The sequence below is a fragment of the Grampus griseus genome (genome assembly GCF_964374135.1).
Source record: "Grampus griseus genome assembly, chromosome: 17".
Classification (NCBI taxonomy): Eukaryota; Metazoa; Chordata; class Mammalia; order Artiodactyla; family Delphinidae; genus Grampus; species Grampus griseus.
This window is the reverse complement of record NC_139011.1, coordinates 39,621,795-39,648,994: the sequence shown is the minus strand read 5'-3', so window position 1 is coordinate 39,648,994 and position 27,200 is coordinate 39,621,795. Positions and strand designations below refer to the sequence as shown.

The window sequence follows — 27,200 nt, the reverse complement described above, 5'->3', positions numbered from 1 at the left end:
CTTTCACCTCCCTTGGCAACGTTCCTTAGTTTCTCCTAAAGTATTCTACTGAGGATTAGCAAGAAAGAGTAGGTGATCACTAACAGTGCCTACCACGGCTGTGGCCAAGAGGAAAGATAGTTTCTACGGTGCGTATTTGCCTATGGCCTCAGTAGGACAACCTGTCTTTATAACAACAAATAAATCTAAGATCCACACTTAGGGGGATTATTTCATACTTATCCTTTAAGGAGTTAAGGTTTCCATTGGCAGCCTTCACATGTACTGTTCCCCTACAGGGACTTGGGGAGGGACATTTTATGTGTCCTTTTCTGTTGTGATTCTTTTTCTTCTGAGATGTAACAGAAGCTGAAGGAAGCAACTGCAACAGGATAGTGTTACTTAAACCCAATTCAGTCATTATTAGTTTTGTAAATTTTAGAATTTTATTATGAGCCTTTAATGGGATGCTGTGCTCTTTGGCAAGCATCGTTCCTGAGCTCTGGCAATGGTGGTGGATAAACCAGGGACGGTGTATCCATCCTGCTGCTTGTTCTCCATGGGTCTGAAACACATCTTCCAATGGGCCCCAAAGGGAGTTTGACTCAGCATCTACACCAGGACTCTTGATATTGGAGCTCTTCTTGGGAAACCAAGAATCCAGGGCAGCCGCTGGGCTCCTTTATTTTTAAGAAGTATTTTCTTCACAGCACCCACCCACTAGAGCTGTGGGTGATGGCAGCTAAGGAAGGGCCTGAGTGGGTTTAAGTGGGTTCTAGGATTGAAGCAACACAGACAAGTTGAGCAGAGGAGGTGGAGGACAGTCTTTGTTCACCAGCCCCTGGCAGTGAGCTACAGATCCAGAGCAAAAACGGCAAAATGCCGTGGAGGGCAGAAACCAAAGGTGGGGAGACAGACAGCAGGACAGACGAGGGGAAGGAGTCACCAACAGGAAAGAGATGGGAGAGGTGACAGAGACTGAGCATATGTGCCCCGTGAAGTCGAATATTTTCTTTGGAGGTCCAAATTATCCCGTGAATTTTTTTCTAGTACTTTTCCACATCCCTGGGACCAAACATGTGCATAGGACATGTCTAAAACTGATGTGTTTAAAGCAGTTTTTGGAGAAGCAGATAGAGATAAGCTTCCAACTTTTTTTTTTTTTTTTTTTTTTTTTTTTTTTACTGTACGCAGGCCTCTCACTGTTGTGGCCTCTCCCGTTGTGGAGCACAGGCTCCGGACGCGCAGGCTCAGCGGCCATGGCTCACGGGCCCAGCCACTCTGCGGCATGTGGGATCCTCCTGGACCGGGGCACGAACCTGCGTCCCCTGCATCGGCAGGCGGACCCCCAACCACTGCGCCACCAGGGAAGCCCAAGCTTCCAACTTTTAAACATGGAAAGGGAGGATTTCTCTCTGACTCCATAATGTGACCAGTTCATTGAAACAAAGCCAGCATCAATGCATCCCCTCGCGCAGAATGTTTCAGCTTACCTTCATACACTGTCTCCAGCTGTTTCTCAGACTAAGGACTGATTATTCTTTTTTAAATTAATTAATTAATTTATTTTTAATTTTTGGTTGCATTGGGTCTTTGTTGCTGCACATGGGCTTTTCTCTAGTTGTGGCGAGCGGGGACTACTCTTCGTTGTGGTGCCCGGGCTTATTGTTGTGGCTTCTCTTGTTGCGGAGCATAGGCTCCAGGCACATGGGCTTCAGCAGCTGTGGCACGTGGGCTCAGTAGTTGTGGCTCATGGGCTCTAGAGTGCAGGCTCAGTAGTTGTGGCATACGGGCTTAGTTGCTCTGTGGCATGTGGGATCTTCCTGGACCACGGCTCGAACCGATGTCTCCTGCATTGGCAGGCAGATTCTTAACCACTGAGCCACCAGGGAAGTCCCCAAAATAGGTCATATACTTCTAAATGAATATACTATGTCCATGTAAAAACACACAAAAAATGGGTGTTTTAAAAGGTTGACATTTTATAAGCAAAAGTTCCACTACTTTCTTGCACCCCAAAGGATTGCCATAGACACCCCACTTTGGAGACTGCTGGCACAGACACAGGTCTCTGTGGATTCAGAAGAGCGAGGGTTACTATTGACCATGCCTGCAAGGCGATGGATAAGTGGACCAGTGTCCCAGTGAAAGATGTTTCCAGAGTACGGAAACACACAGGGATGTCTGAATGGTGTTGTGGGACAGTGAATGAACCATGGGGCTGGAAGTGACTGAGATTCTGGGCCTCAGTGTTAGAGCTAATAATAGAAGTATGGTAGCCAGGAGAGGAAGCTAGTCTTTGGGGAAAAGATAAATAAGGTGAAAAGAAGCCATCTGAGAGGAGCTAACCTTATACAGGGTGAGCAAATGACAGCTGACTCTGGATTTCATGTCAGCGTGGGAGAAGAACATGAGATTTTGGTAGGTGCCACTTAAGGCAGATCTTGTGGTGTGGTTTGAAGAGACAAGTCAGGAGTTCCTGGCTCAAAATCTCCCCCCTACTGACTGTCACAGTGCCTGAAATTTCTCTTTTGAAAATTAATCTTTGTCAGTTAAAGGGCTGGAAGCCCCAATTAAAATGCAATCTGCCCCAACAGAAGTAAGGTCTTCATTTTTTGTGAGTTAATACCTCAAAGGGGACAGGCTGCTGAGAGCAAAACACTATAGAAATGTAGTGGGGAAGCTGGAGGTGAGAAAGAGTAGGAACCCCAAGAGGAGAAAAGGTTGTACTAACAGGAGAGGTGAGAGGGCATGGGATCTACTATAGGGAATTTTATGCTCATAATCTGTATGTGGCATCCTGGATTCTGCACTGAATTTTATATGTATATATTTATAAATTACGTAGCATATAATTAATATATACAATTATATATATTAACCACCTTATGAGAAAACGCACACATACATATATAATGCAATCATATATAACACACACATAAAATATATAATTATATGTAATATGTCTTTTTGAGTATATATAATATATATATTTCTGAATTTTCTTACAATTTTCCTCTTGTGAGAAAACAGGCATACATATATTTGATATATAATATAATTAATATATATAATTATATTCAATTGAAATGATAAAAAGAGTAACATTATTATACTATAATTATAAATATATGTGTCATATGTGTGTGTTTTCTCACAAGGTGGTTTCCAGCGAGAGAAAAATTATAAGAAAACTCAGAAATAACCATTTTTCTGGATATAAGTAGTTCTAACCATTTATTTTCTAAGCCTAAAAGCAAGAGAAGAAATCATAAGGGAAAGGATCCAGTAGATTTGAATAGATAATTTCAAAATTCTGTAAAAAAGGGAAAACACCACCAAAATTAAGACTGAAAGGCAAACTGAAGAAAACATTTGCAGTTGCTCTCTTTGCTGTATAAAGAAGTCAAGCAATTCAATGAGAAAAACACAAAGAACTCAATATAAACAGGCAAAGGTATCCTACAGACAGTTCATCAAAGAGGAACTCTCACTAGTCATTGATTACACGGACCATGTGGAAGGGACCATGTCTGTGTGTTCACCATTGCAGCCCCAGTACCTGGGTCAGTGCTGAGTCACCTATTAAGTAAATATTTGTTGAATGATTGATTTAATGAATGAACTAATGAATACAAGAAAAAGTCAATCTTGAGGTAATCAAAGGAATAAAACTTAAAAATTTTTTTGTCCATCACTAGAGCAAATACTTTCTAAATGGAGTAATATCCAATGAGTGTAGTAATTAAGTATAGTGAAAGGACTTTCTTATGGGAATCGATGGTGACTCCATAGGAAAGCAATCACCTCCTTTTTATGTGTGGGAAGATCACACCTCCTCACGCTGCCTCACCTCCTTGGAGTCAGAACTAGCTGTGTAACTAGTTCTGCCCGTTGGGTTATGGGCAGAGGTGATGTGTGTTACTTCTGGACTGAAGCATTTAGGAACCTTCCTCTGAAGATGTGATCACAGAATAGGCCACCGTTGGGAAGTTGGAGCCAAAAGACTGAACAGCCTGGATTGCTGAATCCACAGAAGGAAGATGGCAGCTTCAGAGGGTAACCTGAACCCAAAGATGATTTTGTATGACTAAGAAGTAAATTCTTGGGCTTCCCTGGTGGCGCAGTGGTTGGGAGTCCGCCTGCCGATGCAGGGGACACGGGTTCATGCCCCGGTCCGGGAGGATCCCACATGCCTCAGAGCGGCTGGGCCCGTGAGCCATGGCCGCTGAGCCTGCGCGTCCGGAGCCTGTGCTCCGCAACGGGAGAGGCCACAACAGTGAGAGGCCCGAGTACCGCTAAAAAAAAAAAAAAAAAAAAAGAAGTAAATTCTTATTTTGTTAGCTCATTGAGATACTAGAGCTGCATTTACCATGGCACACCTCACCTATTTTGATTAATATACTTATTTCATTCTGTTCATGAATATCTATTGAGCTAAGCACCTACTATAAGACAGACCCAGAAATTCCATTTATGAGGAATATGAAAATCATCCTAAATATGGAAAAGGATATTTATACATGAAGATGCTCATTGTAAGGTTATTTTAAACCCCAGCATTTCCATAATAGAACAGCAAGTTGCAAAAGAAAAACATTTCACATACACTTAGTAGATATTTATAAAGAAGATGTAATAACATGGGAAAATATTTGTGACTGTCATCCTCCTAAATTTCCTATACATATAAAAAAAAAAGATTGAAAGAAAAAACACTGAAAATGTTGAAGTGTGGTTTTGTTGAGTAATGAAAATTATGATCATTTTTCCTGCTTATTTCTTTCTACAATTTAAAATTTCCTAAATATTTAAAAATAAATTGGTATCAATTTTCATAATGAAAAGCCATCCTTCTCTCCCAATGTTTGGATTTATAACAAATAGGTCATTTTGTTATATCTTATTGTTAAGATTTTTCTTAATTTTGGAAGCAAATCTTTCCCACGTTGCTGTAAAATGCAAATGGTGGATGATCTTTATATTTTTTGCTCCTTTTTTGGTGTTTATGCAGAAATTGCAAGTTTTAAAGAAAAAAAATTCTATCCATTCATCTCTTTTAAAGGCATTGCAGACTGCTTATTGATGTTTTAAAAATAGAATCTGAGGGGCTTCCCTGGTGGCGCAGTGGTTGAGAGTCCGCCTGCTGATGCAGGGGACACGGGTTTGTGCCCCGGTCCGGGAAGATCCCACATGCCGCGGAGTGGCTGGGCCCGCGAGCCATGGCCACTCAGCCTGCACGTCCGGAGCCTGTGCTCCGCAACTGGAGAGGTCACAACGGTGAGAGGCCCGCGTACCGCAAAAAAAAAAATAGAATCTGGTCTGGAGCAAGACCCTCCTCCTCTCTGGAATCCATTGTCTTTGTCTGAACAATGGGAGGCTGGGTCTAATGAGCTCTCAGACCCCTGCCAGCTCTAGCAGTCAAGTGAAATAAGTTAATAAGTTCATATGTCAGAGGTGTCATTCAAGCAGGTTTTGGAAAACACTTGCTTCATTAGTTTTGTGAACAGGTATCTATGGAAACAACTTATATTTGTACTCAAGGGAGACAATCATTTATGAATTTATCTCCATACAATCTTCACAAAGATAAGCTATGCTGGAGCTAAGCATCTAACAGCCTGTACCGGAAGATGCAGTTTTACACCCTTTTTGGTAGAATCAAGTAAGAATCATCCTGATCAACTGAGATATCCTCAGAGTTTCAGAGACTGGAAGGTTTCATTTGAAATTAAACCACAAGGATCTGGAGAGTCACAGCATTCACTAGACACAATTTTTTAAAACTTGAGGAAAACACTCTGGAATGGTCACAGAACTAGTCAAGTAACCATGGAAAGCAGAAGAGAAAAACTAGACGCAAGCAGCATCGTTTTTCATTCAACCTGGGTCATTTTTATCCAGTGATTCTGGAATGACCCACTCACTTCCTGATTAGCTGCTCCTCTCTGGGCCTGAGCTTCTGCATGTAGAAAATGAGGGACCTTAACCAGATGACATCTAAGGTAGCTAATAATACGAAGATTGAGCTAGCGTTTAGTATTTTTGCTATCATGCGATGACCTTCAGCACTGATTTAAAAAAAAAACCCAGGATATGTGCAGAGAGGTACTTCTATGCTTTGATATTGTCTAACAAGCAGAACTGGTATCTTCCAGTTAACTGTTCTTGACTCCTAGCTGTGTTGTTCAGGACTCTGGTCGCCAATGGCAAAAGCTGAACGTGATTTAGCTTAACTGGAAAGGGGGAGCCTTGGCTCACGTAAACAAATCACTGAAAGAACGTGGGTCAGGTGACAAAGGACAATGGATTCAGGGACTCAAACTCTGTCAGGACTCTCCATGCCCTTTGGGTGTCAAGGGCTAGACCAGTTTCACCATATCCTGAGGAACATGGCTATGGACAGCTCTGGGCTCCCATTTCTGCAGCTTAGGACCAGAAAGGAAAATTAGCTCTCTTCTTCAGGTAAGTCAGGTAAAGACACTGACTGCACAGCTTGGGTCACCGCCCAACACCTGAGTCAATCACCATGCCCAGAGGCAGGAAATATGATGGTCTGCCTCGTCATTTGCCCAGTCTTTGTTGTCAGGAATATTTGAGTATATTATTAGGAGTTGAAGGAAAAGATTCTGAACAGGGAAACATAGCTGCTGCACTGGTTTTCTATTTCTTGCCATGCAGCAAGTTATCACAGACTTAATGGCTTAAAACAGCCCTCATCGGTGAGTTCACAGTGCTGTAAGTCAGAAGGCTGTGCTCGGCATGACTGGGTTCTCTGCTCAGGATTTCACATGGTTAAAAGGTGCCCACAAGGTTTTGTTCTCCTTGGTAGCTCAAGGTCATTTTCCGAAGTCATGTGGTTGTAGAGTATTCAGTTCCTTGTGGTGTACACCTGAGGTCCCCATTTCTTTGGTGGCTGCTCTCAGCTCCTAAAGGCCACTCACATCCTTTGCCACACGGTCCCCTCCATCTTCAAGCCAGCCAGTGTTGAATCTGTCTCACTCTTCAAGTCTTTTTCACCAGGAAGAGCCCAGGTCCTTTTAAGGGTTCATCTGATTAGATCAGCCCTGGCGCCATGATAATCTCCTGATCTTAAAGTCAACTGATTTGACACCTCAGTTACATCTGCAAAATCCCTTTGCAACAGTACCTAGCTTAGTGTTTGACTGAATAACTAGGAGAAGGTAGATACGGGGGGACAGGAGGGTGGGAATTGGGGACCCCCCCTTAGAATTCTGCCAACTACCACTGCTACATGAGCTTAGGAAGTTTAAATCCATCTTGAGCAGACCTATTTCAAAAGGCCAATCATTCCAAGACTAAGTCTGCCTAACTCTTGGGCAACTAATTCATTTATCAGACTGGTTGCTTGGCTCATGTAATCAAAATAACTTGATTAAATAGATTTTTTTATTATTAATCTGATTGCCAACTTTAGGAAGATGGAAACTAAAAAACAGAGCTTACTTACTTAAAAGCATGTTTTAAACACTTTCTGCATGCTCCTGCTTTAGAACATGAACTGCTTCATCCCCCAAAAGCAGTTCAGTCCCCCTGTTACACACCTTCACGGAACCCTATTCTTTTCACTTGCAATGCTCCTCAGTGCTTATTCAACACCAGTCCTACTAGACTATATACTGATGATGCAGAATCTGTGTTTCCTGTTTAATGCATAACATAGCATAGTGCCCGGCACATTCAATAAATATTTCTAGAACGAAGAGGAGAGGTGTCATGCCATGCCTCAGTGTGTACTTCTGTGCTTAGGGCGGTGCCAACACATGGCAGGTGTTCCATCAGAGTGAAAGGAAAGGAGAGAAGAAGGGGAGAAAGGAGGAATGGAGGAAACAGCGCTGGGCCTTTCAAGGAAAACAGCTAACTTGTGTCCTTCTGACTTGATCAAACAATACAACTTCTCAGCATTTTACTTCCAAGAAAAACTGTAAGCGGGGGTCCAACTATTTCAAAATGTTTTTGAAACTCTCCAAGCCTATGGAGCACAACGGGCAAAGTGTCCCCACAGCAAAGGCTGGCGTCATTGCACCCGGAGGGCGTTAGTGGGGCCGGGCTCCAGACCGAGGGACTGGCTGCTAAACTGTTCGGTCAGTCTGCTTTACCCCAAGCAGAGACACTTGCCCACTTCAGGACTCTACACATGTGGAGCGGCCTAGAGTCAGTTACTCCTGGAGCAAAGCAAATACTCTCCTCCCCAGGCCAACAGCACACAGGCAGGAAGGCAACCCTGACTCACAGAACCTGGCACTGATTATAGAAAAGAGTTCTTACACTCTGGGAAGTCAATCTCACTTATGTATTAACTATCCCCCTGGCCCTGGGGATCTGGCTTTGGAGAGGGTCTCAAGATTTTGGACATCTCAGAAAAAAGCATACATTCTGTGTCCAAAATGTTGATTAAAATGTACAAACAGACCGTCTTAGCTGAAGGAAATTTGGGAAGTACCTTCCAGGGTCATTGTCAATGACCTTGTGTTGGTCTTCCCTGCCAGCCCCTCTTCACCCCCTTTTCCCCAGCCTCACCCACAGCTCTGCCCCTCTTTTAACCTTATGGTTGAAAGTCTAACAGACAAGCGCACACATGTCCTCCTATCTAAGTGATGTAAGCTGTTCTACCTTTTGTTTCCCTGATGCATCAATGGGAAGGAAGCTATTCATAGACCCAGGAACAAGTGAGGGACCATTGGGAAGGATGGGTTTTCAAATCTCTATCCCAGATCATCCTTCCTCATTCACTTGCTTATTGTGATTGGCTGAATGTTTGTGGCCTGCAAAATTCATCTGATGAAGCCCTAACCACCAAAGTGATGGTATGTAGAGGTGGGTCCTACAAGAGGTGATAGTCATGAAAGTAGGACCCTCAAGATGAGATTAGTGCTCTTTTAAGAGGAGAAAGAGAGAGATCTCAATCTCTCTTCACACGCAGGCACAGGGCATAGGCCATGTGAGCCCATAGCTGGAAGTGTGTCTGTCTGTCTACAAGCCAACAAGCAGGCTTTCACCAGGACCTGAATCTGCTGGCACCTTGATCTTGGACTTCCCTGCCTCCAGAGCTGTGACCAATAAAGCCACCCAGTCTACGGTACTTTGTTATAGCAACCCGAGCTGGCTAAGACGCTTACATTGCTGCAATTAATTATTTGTTTGATGACAGATTCCTTCCCTTATATTACAGCTCTCCAAGAGCTAGTCTTATTCACCTTTGCCCCTCATGGTGCCTAACCACAGGTACGTGACTGTATAGATGCTTATTAAATGTTTGTTAAACCTTAAATTCTGTGCTAAGGAGTTTGGACTTGAACAACAAAAACAATTGGAGTTTTTGAATGGGGAGTGTTATTAGCTGTGTATTATCAAGCAAATGACTTGTCCTTTGGAACCTCAGGTTTCTGGTAAGAGGAATTAGGTTGTCCAAGGGAAAAAAGATGTGCAAATTCTCTGAACAGCATAATTCATTGCATAACTGTATGAGAGCCATAGCATTTCATGTTTGCCTTTCTGCACTCCTCACAAGGCAAGAAAATCTGCTAAAAGACCACTCTGTGGTGCTCATCTTATTTCTGTTTATTTAAGCTGGACTATCCTGTGACTGAGTAATTCTTTCTAACCGTATGCTGTTGCTGCCTAGGCAGAGAAAGTGTCCAAATGTGGAGGGGATTTGAAACCCTTTATTATGGGAAAAAAATCTCCCATCGTGCCTTGCAACTCTACTCCTAGGCAATAAATGCAGATTCCTTTCTAAATAGTTTAAAATTCACTTTGCAATCCAAAAACTACTGAAGGGGATGAAACCTTGAGTTTAAATTTGTCAAATATGCTTTAGCAGCAAAACAGGCTATTGAAACACAGACAGACAGACAGACAGACACACACAGACACACACACACACACACACACCCATGCTTGCTGCCGTTGTTGCCATTCCATCCTGAGGATTACTTAGTTTAGAAAGCCCACAATGCACTAAACAATTCCTATAAAATGTCCTAGCTGGGGAGTTAGCTATGTGATAAGGATTCCCATATATGGGAGTGTGACTAAGCTCTGAGAGAAAATATGGCAGAGACGGCTGGCTAAAAATCTGGGATAAGTCCCTGAGAAGGAAAAAAAAAGAAGGAAGGATAACAAAACCCGCGGTGCACAGGAAATGCCTGGCTCCCAGAAGGGTGAGCACGTTTGTGTGGGAAAACGCACAATCCGGCCAGCGCCAGCTCCCAGTGGAAAGATGCCTTCAAAATGCTCTCTCCCCATTTGCACCCTTTCAGATGCCTAAGAGCCCCTTCGGGGACTTTTGAAAAAGACCCTGGCCCTTCAGGCCGGGACGTTTTGAACAGCCTTTCTCACAGGCTTAGCTCTGTGTTCCTTGCAAACTGCTAAATCCCTCAACCTCTAAATTTTGTTTTGAAGTCATAAATTTCTCTCCAGGCGTCTTGGTTTTCAGAAACCAGCACAGCATGTTTCATTTGTGAATAACTGGAAGAAAGCAGATTTACTGACCAATTTTTTTTAAAAAAAGATTTTTTAGCTTTCATTGGCTTTTAATTTTACATAAAGGTATGCCCCCTCTGCCAGATGTAGGAAAGTGCGATGGAATTAGAGTAGCTTAATCCTCAGAATTGCACTGGTTTTCTAGTCTAAAAATATCTCGACCGGCTAAAATGTTGGGCTGAATTAACAAAATATAAATGAGGAGAAAGGAATGTGATATCCCTCACTTAGCTTCAAAAATTCAGCTGCATGAGTGCATTTAGGGGTTTATCTACTAGTAAGTCTACTGGTCCCGGCCCGGTTTCCCCACAGACAGGCCGCTGGGGGTGGGTTCAGGGGGGCCTAGATCACAGCCCCAGCCCTGCCCCTTGCACATATGTATGTTTGGGGCAGGTCACTTCACTGAACCTCAGGGTTCTCACTGGAAAAGTGAGAAAAACAAGAAATCTTTCCCCAGAGATGGGTAAAGATTAAATGAGATGACAGACGTGAAGCATTGATCACTAAGTTCTCACCAAATAAACACCTGTTGCTATTAGGTCATCTGCCTCTGCATGGGCACCACTTTGGAGGACAAACTGATCAGTGGGTTCCACTCAGCTTTTGGTATTTCTGCTCTAAAACAAATCTGTAAGGGTCAATACATTGAAAATGTTAAAGCCAAAAATGAGTTTCTTTGGAATAACTTAATGCACACAATCTGAAGAACCTTGAAACCATTCACAGGGTTTCAATAATCAACTACATTTATTTATTTATTTATTTATTTTGCAGTACGCAGGCCTCTCACTGTTGTGGCCTCTCCCATTGCGGAGCACAGGCTCCGGACGTGCAGGCTCAGCGGCCATGGCTCACGGGCCCAGCCACTCCACGGCATGTGGGATCCTCCCAGACCAGGGCATGAACTCGTGTCCCCTGCATCGGCAGGCGGACTCTCAACCACTGCGCCACCAGGGAAGCCCTGTTTGTTTGTTCTTTAATTCTTCTAAGTCTTTGTTAAACATTTCTTGCATCTTCTAGACCTTTGCCTACAGTCTTTTTCCGAGGTCCTGGATCATCTTCACTATCATTATTCTGAATTCTTTTTCTGGAAGGTTGCCTATCTCCACTTCATTTAGTTGTTTTTCTGAGGTTTTATCTTGTTCCTTCATCTGGTACATAGCCCTCTGCCTTTTCATCTTGTCTATCTTTCTGTGACTGTGGTTTTTGTTCCACAGGCTGCAGGATTGTAGTTCTTCTTGCTTCTGCTGTCTGCCCTCCAGTGGATGCGGCTATTTAAGAGGCTTGTGCAAATTTCCTGATGGGAGGGACTGGTGGTGGGTAGAGCTGTTGGTCTGATGGGCAGAGCTCAGTAAAACTTTAATCCACTTGACTACTGATGGGTGGGGCTGTGTTCCCTCCCTGTTGCTTGTTTGGCCCGAGGCAACCCAACACTGGAGCCACCTGGCCTCTTTGGTGGGGCTAATGTCAGACTCTGGGAGGGCTCACGCGAAGGAGTACCTCCCGGAACTTCTGCTGCCAGTGTCCTTGTCCTCACAGTGAGCCACAGCCACACCCTGCCTCTGCAGGAGACCCTCCAACATTAGCAGGTAGGTCTGGTTCAGTCTCCTATGGGGTCACTGCTCCTTCTCCTGGGTTCTGATGCACATACTACTTTGTGTGTGCCCTCTAAGAGTGGAGTCTCTGTTTCCCCCAGTCCTGTCAGAGTCCTGCAATCAAATCCCACTAGTCTTCAAAGTCTGATTCTCTAGGAATTCCTCCTCCCCTTGCCGGACCCCCAGGTTGGGAAGCCTGACACTGGGCTCAGAACCTTCACTCCAGTGGGTGGACTTCTGTGGTATAAGTGTTCTCCAGTCTGTGAGTCACCTACCCAGAAGTTATGGGATTTGATTTTACTGTGATTGCACCCCTCCTACCGTCTCATTGTGGCTTCTCCTTTGTCTTTGGATGTGGGGTATCTCTTTTGGTGAGTTTCAGTGTCCTGTTGATGATTGTCCTGCAGCTAGTTGTGATTCTGGTGTTCTCACAAGAGGGAGTGAGAGCACGTCCTTCTACTTCGCCATCTTGGTTCAGGGCCTATACTCGGGTCCCTGCTTAATCACATCTGCAAAGTCTTTTTTTTTTTTTTTTTTTTTTTTTGCCATTTAAGGTGACATTCACAGGTTCCAGGGATTGGGACATAGATATCTTTGGGGATGGGGCATTATTTAGCTTTCCACAAGTGGTAAACCTAATATTAATTATATCTATGCACCAGTAACCTAACAAAATGAAAATCTCAGAGAGGTGCCTGTAAGAACACCCACCTCTGTCCCTGAGCCCCCCATACTCCATGGTCAATTGTGATTCTTTTATAATAACAATGATATAAAACATTTATCAAGAACCTGCCACATGCCTGGTCCTGTTTTAAGTTCCCATGCATTGCCCCCCAAGGATCCTCACAACTACCCAATGAGGTAGGACCATCATATTTCTACATTTTACACATGTGGAAATGGAGGAGGCTAAATCCATGTTAGGAGAGAAGCAGAACCAGGGTTCAAAACTGGGGGTGTCCACCTCCCAAGACCCTGTCTCTGGTTCACTGGGAGTGCACCCAACTCCCTGGAAAGGAACGTCTCACGGGCAGGAGCATGTGCCGCTGCTGCAGGTGCCCAGAGAAACCACTGGCTGCAAAACTGGCTTGTTGACTCCAGCTCCAGGAGCTCCATGTTGCCCTAAAATACTGTACTGAGAGTGTCCCTTTAAATTTTAATGATAGCATAGCTATTCAGAAGGTCATTTTAAGTTTACATGAGCATTCAGGTGAACCTTACCTTTCTGAAGGTGAACGTAGCAGATCTAACTAATCACTCCCTTTGATTCTGGATCCTAGGATCCCGGGAATGGCTATTGATGAGCACAGGCGCTAACTGAGCCCATGGGGGTTAACGATGTTCACAGAACTGAGGGTTGCAGAAGCTGCGGATTCTTTTATATTTTATTTTCGTGGTGCAGGAGCAAGAGGGACTGGGAAAATGCCTGTTATTAAGATAACCAGTGATATAAGCCAGGCTTTCTGGTCAAATGGATTAAATGACCTATAAAATGATTTTTCTGAGCCAAACGGTCCACTCAGTGCCCTGGAACACACTATCTCCTAGCCTGTGCTCACATTGCTCTTCTTGTCGCAATTCCCACCTCCTTTCTGGTCATCCACCATCACATATTGAACACTTAGTATGCAGGGCATTGTGCTAGGTGCTGCCCATATGAAGGCAATTAAACAGGAGTCCTCCCAACAGTGGAATCTAGAATTAGGTAATGAAAAAAAAGTAGTCAGTTTATTCCAACTCTCTTAAACTGGTTAGAGGTATTCACTCATTTACTCATTCATTCAACAAATATTTATTGGGCGTCTTCTTTGTGCCAGGCATGAAGGAAGTAAAAAATAAAAAGGTATCTAACCCAGCCTGAGAGAGAGGGTAGCTAATGCTTCTAGGAGTTACAGACTTTGTTTAAGCTGAAAGATGGATGGGAATTATCTAGATCCAGTTAGAAGAGGGTTTTTCAGGCAGTGGAGATCTGTAAAGTGGGGTGTGAGGGGACCAAGTAAGGAGTGGCAATGGATAAGGGTGAGGAGCTAGGGCCAGAACTTGGAGTGGCTTGAAGGCTATGTAAAGACTTCCAGACTTTATCCCAAGGCGGAAAAGGAGCTCTTAAAATTTTTTTATTTACATTACAAAAAGCACACAGGCTCTGTACAATACACACGAACAGAAGTAAAAAGAGTACATTGTATATCTTCTACTACAACTTGACGGTGCAAGAGTTACTGCCTTTTAAGTATATAATGTATCTAAAAAGAAGGAAAACAATAATTTTTTTAAAAATTAATGCAGATTGTATCAATGTCAATCTCTTGATTGTGATACTGTACGAAAATTACCTAAGATATTACCATTGGAAGAAATCAAGTGAAGGGTATTATTATTTCTCACAACAGTATGTGAATCTACAAAGATCTCAGAACAAACGTTTTTTTAAATGCACCACACACAAAAATAAAGGCAAAGACATCTTCACGGGAAGGAGAATATTGATATAGTAAAACAACACAATGGAACCCACTGATAGCTTCTGAAAACCAATGGAAGCAATTCATCCAATGGAGCTTTAGAGGTGACTAAAGGTTCAGCAGTGGGTCTGTAATCCGCATTTTCATTGCAAAAAAATCCTGGGAGTGATCAGAGCACTGATACAGGAAGGAAAAATGGAATGGCTCAGAGAGCAATGGAATGTTACTAAGAGGAGTAAGATTGCGTGGTTGGGGAAAGAGGTGGCTGCTGGACTATGATTCCTAAGTGGGTTTAGATGTGCCCAACGCCCAGCTTACTAGCAAATAAATTTATGTTCTTTCATTGGCTATTGTAGGATACAGTGCTCACCAGTGGCTTCCTCTCCTGCAGGAACTTCCAGTCATGTTTCTAGCAATGTTCCTTGGATACATATGGACACATGATATAAACCGCATAACAAAATAAGCACAAATATGGAGTAGGACATGCTCAGGTCCTAATATTCAATTCATAAGACAAAACATCCTATCACAAACAAGTCAGAGCTTACCAGCCTCTGGAAAGGTTTTTAACAGTGGGAGTGATATAATCAAACTTGTCATTTAGAAGATCCCTCTGGCAGTGGTACAGACTACTTATTGGAGGGGGTGAAGATTCAATGGAGAAACAGTAAGGACTTCCACTCAAGGAACAGGGGCAATGGAGAGGAGATAGATTCCAGAATTATTAAGGAAGCAAAAATCTCTATCTCAACCATAAGAAATCCCCAGTAGAGCTTGGCCCTTGAAACTGCCAGGGTCAAATTTGGCTGTAAAACAGAAAACTCAAAATAACAATTGTTTAAACAAGATAGATGTTTATTTCTCTTATAAAAAGAAGTCCAGAGACATCAGTCCAGATGTGGTCTGGCGGCTCCAGTGTCACTGCAGAGTCAGGTTCCTCTTGTTCTTCTGATCTACCTTGCAAGTACATAGCTTCTGTCTTTAAAGTTACCTTTTGGTCCGAGATGGCTGCCAGAGCCCATCTAACTGGTCCACATCACTGGTAGTGGAAAGGAAGAAGGGAGAAAGCTGAGCCATCAACTTCTGCAAAGGCTTCTCCAGATCTCCACACATATTGATGTTTATATCTCACTGGCCAAAGCCAATGGCTATACCTACTAATGAGGATGACAGGAAAGTAATATATTCTAGCCCTGCTATCATTACCAGAATATCTGGAATGATATTTGATGGATACCTAGGAGTCTCTGTCATAGCCATCAATCAAGTGAGACACAGAGAAGGTGAGAATATCCTAGCCCTCCAGGGGATGAGTCATGGCGTTTGGTGGACACTGTGATGTGCCAGCCAGGTCTCCTTCCATGAAGGACTTTTGCCTCAGCTGCAGAGAGCGTTGTCAACAGAGAGCTTTCATCTGTCAGCCCCTTCTGAGAGCCTCCGCACCCAAGGAGCCTAGACAGCTTATGTTCAGTGACCTTCAATACAGGAATATAAGATGGACATCTTCATCCAACTGAGGACAACTCAGAAGAACTATGCTAGCTCCAGCTCTTTCCTTGGAGTTGGCTAAGGCCACTGTCGGGTTACACTGTAGTTTGAATTTTCAAGCTGGAATCTAAACTCCACAAAAAAAACAACAAAGTTCCCTTCTCTCGCCACAAATTTCTCTCTTTTTTCCAGAAGTGACTCCTACTTCCTTGCCCTCCCTTCCACAGCATGGATGCCATGCTCACTCTTTAATAAACCTCCTGTGTGCCAACCTCCAACTCAGAGTCCACTTCTCAGGCCAGCCAGTGTGGCAAGGAGGGAGGGTGTATCTACCTGAGGTGTCAGAAACTCTGGAAGGAGGCGAAATGTTCACATTTATTGAAAGCAGCGTGGGCTAAAAAGACGGAGACGTGCCGCTGTACGCACATTTCCTTTTTTCTGTCTCCTGCTTGCTTCTCATGGCTGTCAGTGCGCATGTCTATAGCATCCATTACATCGCTTCCAACGTGAAACTATCCATTTAGGTTTGGATAACCAGATCCTCAAACTTGTTAAAACTGTGTGTAAAGAAAAGAAAATGGCTGTTGGGTGAGAGCTGGGTCTTCCTAGATGGAAAGTGCCTGAGTGGCCACACGGTAGAACTTCCACTATCTCCAGCTACACTTATTAGAGCCTTTTGTAAAATTTTTATTTTTTGGTTTCTTTCTTGGTTCTTTTTTGTTTGTTTGTTTTTTGTTTTGTTTTTTTTTGTGTTACGCGGGCCTCTCACTGCTGTGGCCTCTCCCGTTGTGGAGCACAGGCTCCGGACGCGCAGGCTCAGCGGCCATGCCTCACGGGCCCAGCCGCTCCGCGGCACGTGGGATCCTCCCGGACCGGGGCACAAACCCGTATCCCCTGCATCGGCAGGCGGACTCTCAACCACTGCGCCACCAGGGAAGCCCACTTTCTTGGTTCTTGGCTAGGTTCCAGATAGGTAAGATGGGACTCTAAATGCAATAAATAAGAGAGGGAAAAATTACTCTAACTTTGTGGCATTTTTGGTTCTAACTCAGAAGCCAATTTTCCTTACTGCGTCTGGAGCTTATAGAATTTAGCCTAAAACAGCCTGTCATCATAGACACCCCTTCCTCTGGCATTCCATCTGCCCATTTGTGAAAGCTGGTCCACACAAATGTTCACTCAGGATGAAAACAGACCACCTGGGCACCCAGTTGTGTGTGAGGGGTGCTCATGACCTTGGAGGAAAATGTCCCAGAGGGGCCAGAACTGCATCATCACCCAGTTCTCAGGCAGGGAGTCCCACCCCCAAAACACTCCCTCCTCACCAGTGTGTACAGGGGGCCGGCAAACATTACACTGCACCCAAAACTTCATAGTCAGAAATGTTTTTTCATTTCCATGACTCAGAGCAAACGTTATTCATATAGTGCCTCTGAATACACCCACTTCTGGAAGAAAAGAGAAATTTGTGGCAAGAAAAGATAACTTTGCCATCATTTCTTCCCAGAGTTTAGATTCTGGGTTAGGAAGCATCAGCTGCTAGTGACACAAGCCTGTGTGCTATGTGGCTTTTGAGGTTTGCCTACTCACAGATCTCTCTGGATCTTTCCACTTGTCTCTGTCAACAATTGACACTGCGGTATTTATTTATCTGGATTTTTAAAAATTGAACTTGTGATAGCACCTTTGCTCACAAAAGCACTTTTCAGGCAAGCAGTCCATAGCAGTTTCCTCCCAGTTTATTTTAGGGAAAAGTGCGAGAAGATCCTCTTCCTTTGAAAAACCCTAACTAAACTCACACAAGTCTGTAAATATATTTTCTCAGAGACTTTTATTCATCTTTGAATCTTCCAGGGTCTGACACCTGGAGTACAATAGACATTAAATGTTTGTTGAATGAATAAATGAATGAGTTAATGAAAGAAACAAATGATAATTACTGCGTGAATAAATGAATGAGCTCAAGAAGCTTACTGGTAGGAGGATAAAATTTGTTCCTGAAAGGTATAACACAGGAAAGAATGGATACTGTGAGAAGGTGGGAGGGAATGATCACATCAGGTGAGACGAGTGATGTTCAATCAGGCTGTATCTGGTAGAGTCGCCAGGAGGGCTTTACAAATCACAGAGCCCAACCTGTTAAATCAGAATCTTTCAGGGTGGACCCAGGCACTGGTGTTTTTTTAAAGCTCCTCAGGAGATACCAATGTTCAGCCAGAGTTGAGAGCCACTGGGACATGAGGATCAGAAAGAGATTCATAAATGAAATGGTTTTCTAAAACAACCTTTAAGGATGGATAGAGTTTTGACTTGTAGAAATGAGCAGGAACTAGGGAAGATGTCCTGACCACCCTTCCCTCACAACCACAATTCCAGACTGTCTATCCTACCTAATCCAGACAGATGCTGGCAACTGGTAAGGGGGCGCCTGTGCAATTAAATGACTTTTCCCCCTCTGGGCCACCTAAGAGCCTGGCCACTAGTGTCTGAAGGACTCATGTGAGGGTCTGAACACTGAGGATCTTGGGAGAGCTGGCCTGAGGGACTGCCCACCCCAGGGCATGTCTGTATCCACTGGTATATTCCAACTCAAGAGCTGAAAAGGGAAGTTAGTGATTTCATCCTTGAGGTTGGGATCTCATGAAAAGATGGGAAACCTAAAGTCTTCCTTCCTGTGGTGCCTTCACAGGGATCTGACAACCCACCGTTTGCTCCACTGGCAGCCCCTGCAACAGAGACCACAGGGCCTTCCACTACTCTCAGAAGTGATGCTGCAGAAGGCTCTTAGCAACTATACCCAAACCCCAAGGATTAAACAAAGAAAAACAATACATCAGAGAAGGACAACAGCTAGAGAGAGAGAAATAATAAACAAAGCAATCAAAACATAAAAAATAAAGACTTGTAAAATTTTAGAGCTACTGGAGGAGATCGTCTACAAACTATACAAAAAATAACAGTAATAAGAGGTGCTGAGGAGATGTTTAAAACACCTTCAGAAGACAGCCTAGAATTTAAATGGGCAAATGTGATTTTCAAATTAAAACAAATTGAGTAAAGAGTAGGATAGTCAGTGTTGAGACTCAATTCAGGGCCTAGAGGATCAAGTGGAAGAAACAATTCAAACCACAGAACTGATGGCTTCCATAGGGAAAACAGAAATCCAGAAGGAGAAGGAGGAACAGCTGGAGAGAGGCAACAAACATTGATGCAAGAAAATTTGGTACAGATGAGGAAAGATCAGCACCTGTCTTGCAAGTTTTCACCAAATTCTACACCCAGGTGTATCTTGGTCAATTTCCAAATTCCAAAGGTAAAGCAATAAATCTTTCAGGTTTACAGGTAAAAAGAATAAGAAAGGAGAATCACATTGGCACTCAACTCTGCTGCATTGAAAACTAGGACAGTAACATTTATGGACTTTTGAGAAAAAGGACTGCAACCTAGGATTCCTCTGCTGGCCAAGTTAGCCTTCATCTGTCAGCGAGAAAGAAAGATACTTGGGGCGTGCAAGAATTCAGAGAATATACTATTCCCACGCACTATCTGGGGAAAATACTAAAGAAAGGGCTCTAATTAAACAACAAATGAATCATAGCAGAGACCTCAAGATCAGGAAAAAAAGAATAAGTAAAAGGAAAGAGTAGTGAGCTATGATGCTTGCTATTTATATAAATATGTGTAATATCTAAATCCATAACAGTAGGTTGCCTGAGAACGTGTAATACAAATTCTAAATGAGGATTCTTGAAATAGGCAAGGAACATTCCAAGGAAATTCTAATAATAATAATAATCCAGAATGAAAAACTCTTTTGTTATCTCAGCAAAACCCAGAAGTGGGAGACAGATGAGGCAACAAAGCAAAAGCATTTATTATATCTCCTCTGGAGAGAGAAAGGTGAAGGGAGGAGGAAGATAAAGTCTTCTAAAAGAGAGTTAGTAAACATGAAAGTGGAGTGAACTAAATAGAAAAGAACATCATATGAGACACTACTGAACAAATCCAAAGGCTTGTTCTTAAAAAGTTCACTGAAATTGATAAACCCTTCCCTAGTCTGTTTAAAGAAAAGTGAGAACAAAAAAATAAACAAGAACGCTCCCCAGACGTGAGAGCCCAGAGCCACCTGCCCGCCAGCATCTGCCCTGGGACTCAGGGGCTCAGGGATGGGCTGGGTCGGGATGCCCCACCCTTTCCCACACGTCCGTCCCCCCACATCCCAGATTTGTCTCAGCCACATAGCCGACATGGATCAAAAGCTGCAGATGACATCAACGGTCCCAAGAGCGTTGCTCTAATTAGGAATAATACAATAATTTTGGATGATTAAAAAATAAATAAATAAATAAACAAGAACACCTGAAACACATAATGTTCTGTGTCAATTATACCTCAATTTAAAAAAATAGACAAAATTGGGAGTGAAAAAAGAGCCATCATCACAGATACAGAAGAGATTAAAATAATTATAAGAATTTATTATATGCTAATTCTATGACAATAAATTTGAAGATCTAGAGGAAATTACCAAAATTAATCCAAGTGAAAACCTGAATTTTCAGTGGGAGAGTGGGAGAGAAAAGAAAGGTTGTTAAATATCAACCATTAACAAGGGTATCAGGACAGATGGTTTAACAGCTCAGCTTTCTAATCTTCAAAGAATAGATAACATCAGTGTTAATTAATTTATTCTAGACCATGGAAAAAATTGAAAGCTTCTCCACTTATTTTATGAAGCAAGCATGATTTTAATGCTAGATAAAATATTAACAAATAGAATCTAGCCATGTGGCAAAAAAAATAATACACTGTAACTAAGCAGAGTTTATTCTAGGATTACAAAGCACAACATCAAGAAATCTATCAACATATATTTTTTCATCAATAAATTAAAAGTGAAAAACCATACCCTATCAATAGTTCCTGAAAAGGCATTTGATAAAATTCAGCAGCCATCCATATTAAAGCTTTAAGGAAAATAAGAATGAAATGATAGCTGTTGTATATAATAAAGTCTCTTTATCAAAAACCAATAGCCAATATCATTCTCATTGGTCAAACACCAAAAGCACTTCAATTAAAATCAAATCCAGACAAAAATGCCCACTATTGCCACTGTAACTCAACATTTTCTTCAAGATTCAGAGATTAAAACAAATGTCATAAGGTAAGAAAATGAAGTGATTAGTACAAGCATGTGAAAGAAGAAATAAAGTATTGGAATATTTCTTTTTGCTCATGGTTTTATCTCTTCTTTTCAGATTTAAGCCTGCTATTAATGTTCCTGTTTAACATTGGCTTGGAGGTTTTTAGAAAATACAATAAGAACATAAAATTAAGTAACTGACATAAGTATTTGATAATATTTTCTTCCATTGACCACATGACTCCTTACTAGAAAACCCAGGAAACTCTAGTTTTAAAAAAAACACTCAAATTAATGAAGAATTTGGTAAGGTGACAAATTTTACAGAAACGCATACAAAAATTAATCATTTCTCTATACTATAGCATGTTCACCTAAAAATAGAAATGAGAAAAACGCTCAATTAATTTTAGTGACAAAATCTATAAAATATTGAGGGATAAATATAAAAGAAACATAAGACTATGGAAAAAAACCTTATGAAAAAAACCAAAGCAAAATCTGAAGAAATTTTAACACCAATCAATTTGTTCAGAGGAGTTAATATCTTAACAAATTCCTTCTCCCCCCAAATATAAATGTAATACAATGCCAATTATAATCCCAGTAGTTTGTGGGTTGTTTTTTTTTTTTTTTGGCTGGGGTTTTAATAGGAATTGCATTATATTTGTATATCACTTTGGAGAGAATTAGTTATCTTTACTATGTTGAGTCTCTCAATCCATCCACAGCCATGGTCCCCCTTTCATTTATTTAAATCTTTGATTTCTCTCCACAGCACCAGTAGATTTTTTGATTGTAAATAAATTGGTTTTGAAGTATAGTGTACATACAGAAAAGTGCCAAACCATAAGTGTGCCCATGTAACTAACATCCCCATAAAGAAATATAACATAACCAGCACTCCTTAAGTTCCCCATCCCGTCCCCTCCCAGTGTCCCCCAACACCAAGGAGAAACCACCTACTATCTTGACTTTTAATACCACAGACTTACTTTGCCTCCAACAGGTTTTGTTTTTTAATTGGATAAAATGTGCTTAGAACTTACACAGACAATAAATGTTCAGAAGGTAAGAAAAATAGGAAAAAGAATAACAATAAGAGACGTCTAACCTTATCAGTATCAGAGCACTCCAAAAAGCTATAGTAATTAAATCATTGTGTATTAGTACAGGAAGAGACCAGCAGTAAGAGGTACAGAATAGGGGATGAAAAAAATCAATCCCGGTACCTGTGAGCATTTAATACAAAGCTGATAATTCAAGACAGCAGGGAAAGAATAGATTATTTAATAAATGATACTAGCTCAACTTACTAGAACAAGTTGAATCCCATCTTATGCTATATACAAAAACAAATTTTAGACATATATAAGACTTGTTACATTTGTATAAAATAAAACAATAAATAGCTTAGAAGAAAATCTAGGTAAATACACGGGTTGGGGAATCTTCTTATCATAACAGGAAACCCAGACCCTCTGAAAGAAAGACATATTTGACTTAAATTGAAAACGCCACTAAGATAATACGTAAGTGATACATTTGGACGGAAAGAGTTTTACAGATGACAGATAAATGATAAATAACAATACTATAAAAAGAGCTCCTACAAATTGCCCAATCAAAAAATGGGCAAAGACTATGAATAGATAATTCACAGAAAAGCAAATCCAAATTCTCAACAAACTTGAAAAGATGCTCAAGCTCACCAGTAGTCCACAAACTGCAAATTAAGTTTACAATGAAATATCACTTTACGACGATCTGAATGGAAAATATTAAAACAAGAGTGATAGCGACTGTTGCTAGTAGGGGTGTGGGTAAAGCACTCTCCATATTTTACTACTGAAAATATGATGTTTGGGCCTTTCTGAAAGCAATCTGGAAATATATAATAAATTTTAAAATACACATGCCCTTCAACCTTGGAATCTATTCGGTAGAAGCAAAAGCACCAGTACATAAACATACAGGCTTAAGAATATTTATTGCTTCACTGTAGCGACAGAAACGTAAAACAAACAAAAAAATGTCTTTCAAGAGAAAGATAAATAATGGATAAATTATGAAAGAGTCTCATCATGAATTATTATGTAAGCCAACACAAAACAATGTATTAGAACCATACCAGGTGACAGAGGGATTTCCACAAGGTATTTTTAAGTGAGAAATAGAATATGTACAAAATCCATGATCTGATTTTTCCAGAGAAAGCAATGAACTCCCCCAAACCCTACATATACAGAGATTTATCTATTTATCATCTATCATCTATCTGATATATAATCTATATATCTATGTGTATATAATCTTATGTCATTATATGAAGATGGAGAAAGTTAAAAGGCTATTAGCACCTGGTCATCTGGGGTAAGGGACTGGGGGAGAGAGCGGGTGGGATGGATACTTGAGAAGACTGAGAAATGAGAAGTTGCAGGGAATGTATGGATGGGAGTGAGTAGTTCCACTTATCTGAAGGGTACTTCAAGAATTCTGGGTATACTCAAAGTTTGAACTCCAAAGCTGCTGGTGGGGGCCTTTCCTGGGGGATACTAAGGCCAGACCCTCCTTAGAGGATGTGGGTACAGGACATATCACAGAGAATGCCTCCTGTCCCTCCCAACATCTGACCAGGTGAAATCATGTCATGACAAATACCAAGGCCACTGTGAGGGACCCATAGTCTGGGATGTGCAGGACCTAATGCTGTGTTTAGGGTGAAGTGTTCCTGCAGGTCTCGTGCCAGGGGGCAATGGGGTAACCGTGGGATCACTGTATGTGTTTATGGAACCCAATAACCCCCAGGGACCTTATGGTCTAGTTTGGGTAGGTCAAAGTCCTACCAAATTCCACAACTCAAGTTATTAAGAACAAACCCCAAGAGATTTTCACTTACTTCTCTTAAAGAACATTAAGGGATCCAATTCCTATTCTGTATCGACCATCTTAAACTACCCTTTCTCAGGGTTTTACTTTGAGGTGATGAAAATGTTTCAGAAATAGATAGGTGGTGGTTCCACAACATGGTGAATGTAACTAAACGCCACTGAATTTTTCACTTTAAAGAGGATAATTTTATGTCATGTGAATTTCACCTCAATAACTTATTTAGAAAAAAAAATACCTTTTTTCTCTCAGCCTAAGACTTACTTTGTATCTTACTCTCAACTCTACCAAAAACGTTCCTGAAAGCCCAGTCCACAAACCCCTCCACTTTAGTTCCTTTTCTCTTCCCTCTTGTTTCTTGTAGTCCTGTCTGCACCCATCCCTCTATCCCATGTCTCAAAATCCCAGGAGGCAGGCTGGCAAACATGGAATTCCACATGTGGGTGAGGAAAGAGGGGAGCTGAGGGGGTAAAGACACATTTTCCTTTAACAGGTGGTGGGAATGGGCGAGCCGAAGGCTGGTATTACTCATTAGTAAGTTTTGCCTCTTTCACATATGGGAGCATAAGGTAATTTGGGTACCAGCCGCCCTCAGCAGCCTGTCTTCCCCCACGCTGTGAGTCGCTGCCCCCGCCTGTCACGACAGCTTGTCCTCAGCCCCCCCAAAGCCAAGGCCCTGTGACTGGGAGCCTCCATCTAAAGGTTACTTTTGGATGGAGAAGGGGAACCTCCCTCCTTTGGTGGGAGGGAGTCAGGGAGGGAGGGACGGATGGGAGAGCTCCACTGGGCAGCACGCAGTCTTGCAGAACAGGTGGTTTTGTTTATTTTTCTCCATTTCATTTACAAAATTGTACCCTTTCCTAAAACAGCCTCAGGACTCAAGCACAACAAGTACAGGCACAGTGAGATGGCATTTAATCAAAATACAGACATTTAAGCAGCCATCATCACGATGGAGCAGCAGAAATCGCCGCCAAGTAAACATCCAAGCAGCCACTGCCATTTGACTGCTCAGCAACTGAGAGCACAGGACAGGAGACAGGCATGTCCCAGCTCAGCCCCTCACCCTGTTCACCCAGGGCAGGGCCGGAAGGCAGGAACAGGCCAGTCCAGAGGGTCTGGGCCCCCAAGGCTCCAGAATGCACAATTCCAGCCCCTACCTCAAATGAAGTTGGGTTTCCCTGGGCTATTTTATGGGTTAACTATGGTTTTAGGGAATCAATCTGTTAATATTACTAATGCCAAAAAACAAAAAACAAAACACGTCTGAAAGTCATTATGGCACAGTAGAAAGAGCTTTCTACTCCATTAACTCCCACCCACCCCCTTTTTTTTTTTGAGCCAAATTAACTTAGGTTCAAATCCTGGCTCTGTCACTTACCAGCTGTGTTGAACTTGCATAAATCACGTAAATTCTCCAGGCTTCTGTTTGCTCATCTCTGGGGCAAGGTCAGAGTGATAGCACTGGTTTACTGGGAATCTCAGTTCACTGGGGTCATAAACATGAAACGGTTTATTTTTCCTGAAATTGCTCCCAAACTCTCAAACTCCCCATTTCTCACTGGGTAGCTGCTCCTTTAAGTAACAGATCAGCCCAATTCCATAGTGTTTCAGTCACCTTTTATCATTAGACGGTTATTTTCATTCCTTAAGATTCTGCCCTGTTCATTTAAAAATTTCAACCTTCTGTCCATTTCCAGTACTTTTCCTTCCCTCTTAAAACTGCAGAGTGCCAATGAAATTAGAGTTCTAGATAAATAACGTTTTCATCTAAGTACCGCTCATTTTGTTTGCTAAATCTGGCAACCCTCCACCTTCTCCCAAGCACAGGCTTTAGGGAAGTGGTTCCCAATTCAGGCTGCTCATTAAAAATTTCAATGCCTGGGTTCCGTTCCAGACCAGTTAAATCGGAATATCTGGGCATACCAAGAATTTTTTTTTCAAAGTTTCCCCGAGGGACTGGAACGTGCGCTCGCGGCTGACAGCAGCACTTTGGAGGGGGGTCCGGCTTCTTCCCGTTCTAGCAACGCCTCCCGCTTCCCAGCATGCACTGCTGCGGCGTGGGGGGCGGAAGACGGAGAGGCCGGTCTCGTTTTACGAGACTGTCGGTGGTAAGCTCGTAACCCTCTCAGCTGGTCACGACAGCGCCTCCACTTGACACCGACGGGCCCTTTGTTCCCAGTGTATGGGCAGGCATCCAAATGCGGGCTCTCCTGTTACGTGCTCTGGAGAGCTCCGTGAGGGTCTTCCTTCTGCCTGCTCCCTGGTGTGGAGACGAGGCTTCAGCTTGCCCCCAAATCAGCCCTCTGGCGGAAGTAACCCCCACCCCCGCCCCGACAGCTTCCTGCTGCTGAGAGCCCCCTCCCGCCCCAGGCGCCCTTCCAAAGGGAGGGTACTGGCAAGATAGCTTAAACGACACTGCCTCCTACAGGCCAAGGTGACCTACAGGGCTCGTCTCAGCAAGCCGGCGCTTCGCACCTGTTGTTCTCAGGTAAGGGTCCAATTCCAGCACCTCCCTCTGCACCCACGACCATGTTACCCTCATAATAACTCATGTTTGTTGAGATTTTCTGGGTGCCTGGCACTGTGCTCAGCCATTTATCTCCTTTAATCCTCGAAAACAGGGTGGGGAGATAGGATTCATTTCCCCACTTTTCCGATAAGAAATTGTGGCTAAGACAGTTTAAGTAATTTGCCGAAGGTCATACAGCTAGTAAGAATCAGAGTTCACATTTGACTCCAAAACCTTGCCTTTACCGCTATAATTTATAATAGTCCTACTGTAATGTAATTTATGAAACTTATCTTGGTTTCTGGTACACAGCAGCCGCTCAATAAATATTAGTTCTCTTCCTAGATAACCTCATACTGGAAATCTATCATCAAGTACAGTTATGTAACGTTCAGTCCAAGTTACTTGGAAACAATGTCAAGCTGTTTCATCATCCCCATCTATTAATCTATTAACTAATTCACTCTTTTAAAACATATACTATGTGTCAGGTTCGGTGCTAGTACCAAGATAGAGAACAAGAAAAATTTAGTATTAGTTTCTCTTGTCTGCTGCTACAAATTACCACAAACTGAGTCACTTAACAGAAATTTATTATCTCACAGTTCTGGAAGCTG

At 42.4% G+C, this 27,200-nt stretch overlaps 1 long non-coding RNA gene across 1 annotated transcript; it reads right to left on the bottom strand.

Annotated features, from left to right (window-relative positions):
• Window positions 1-15,348: 15,348 nt before the first annotated feature.
• LOC309835175 lies at window positions 15,349-26,200 on the bottom strand. Its single transcript, XR_014297956.1, has 3 exons — window positions 25,998-26,200; window positions 25,453-25,560; window positions 15,349-15,587 (listed from the first exon to the last, which is right to left on the bottom strand). It is a non-coding gene; the product is annotated as an uncharacterized lncRNA (long non-coding RNA).
• Window positions 26,201-27,200: the final 1,000 nt, after the last annotated feature.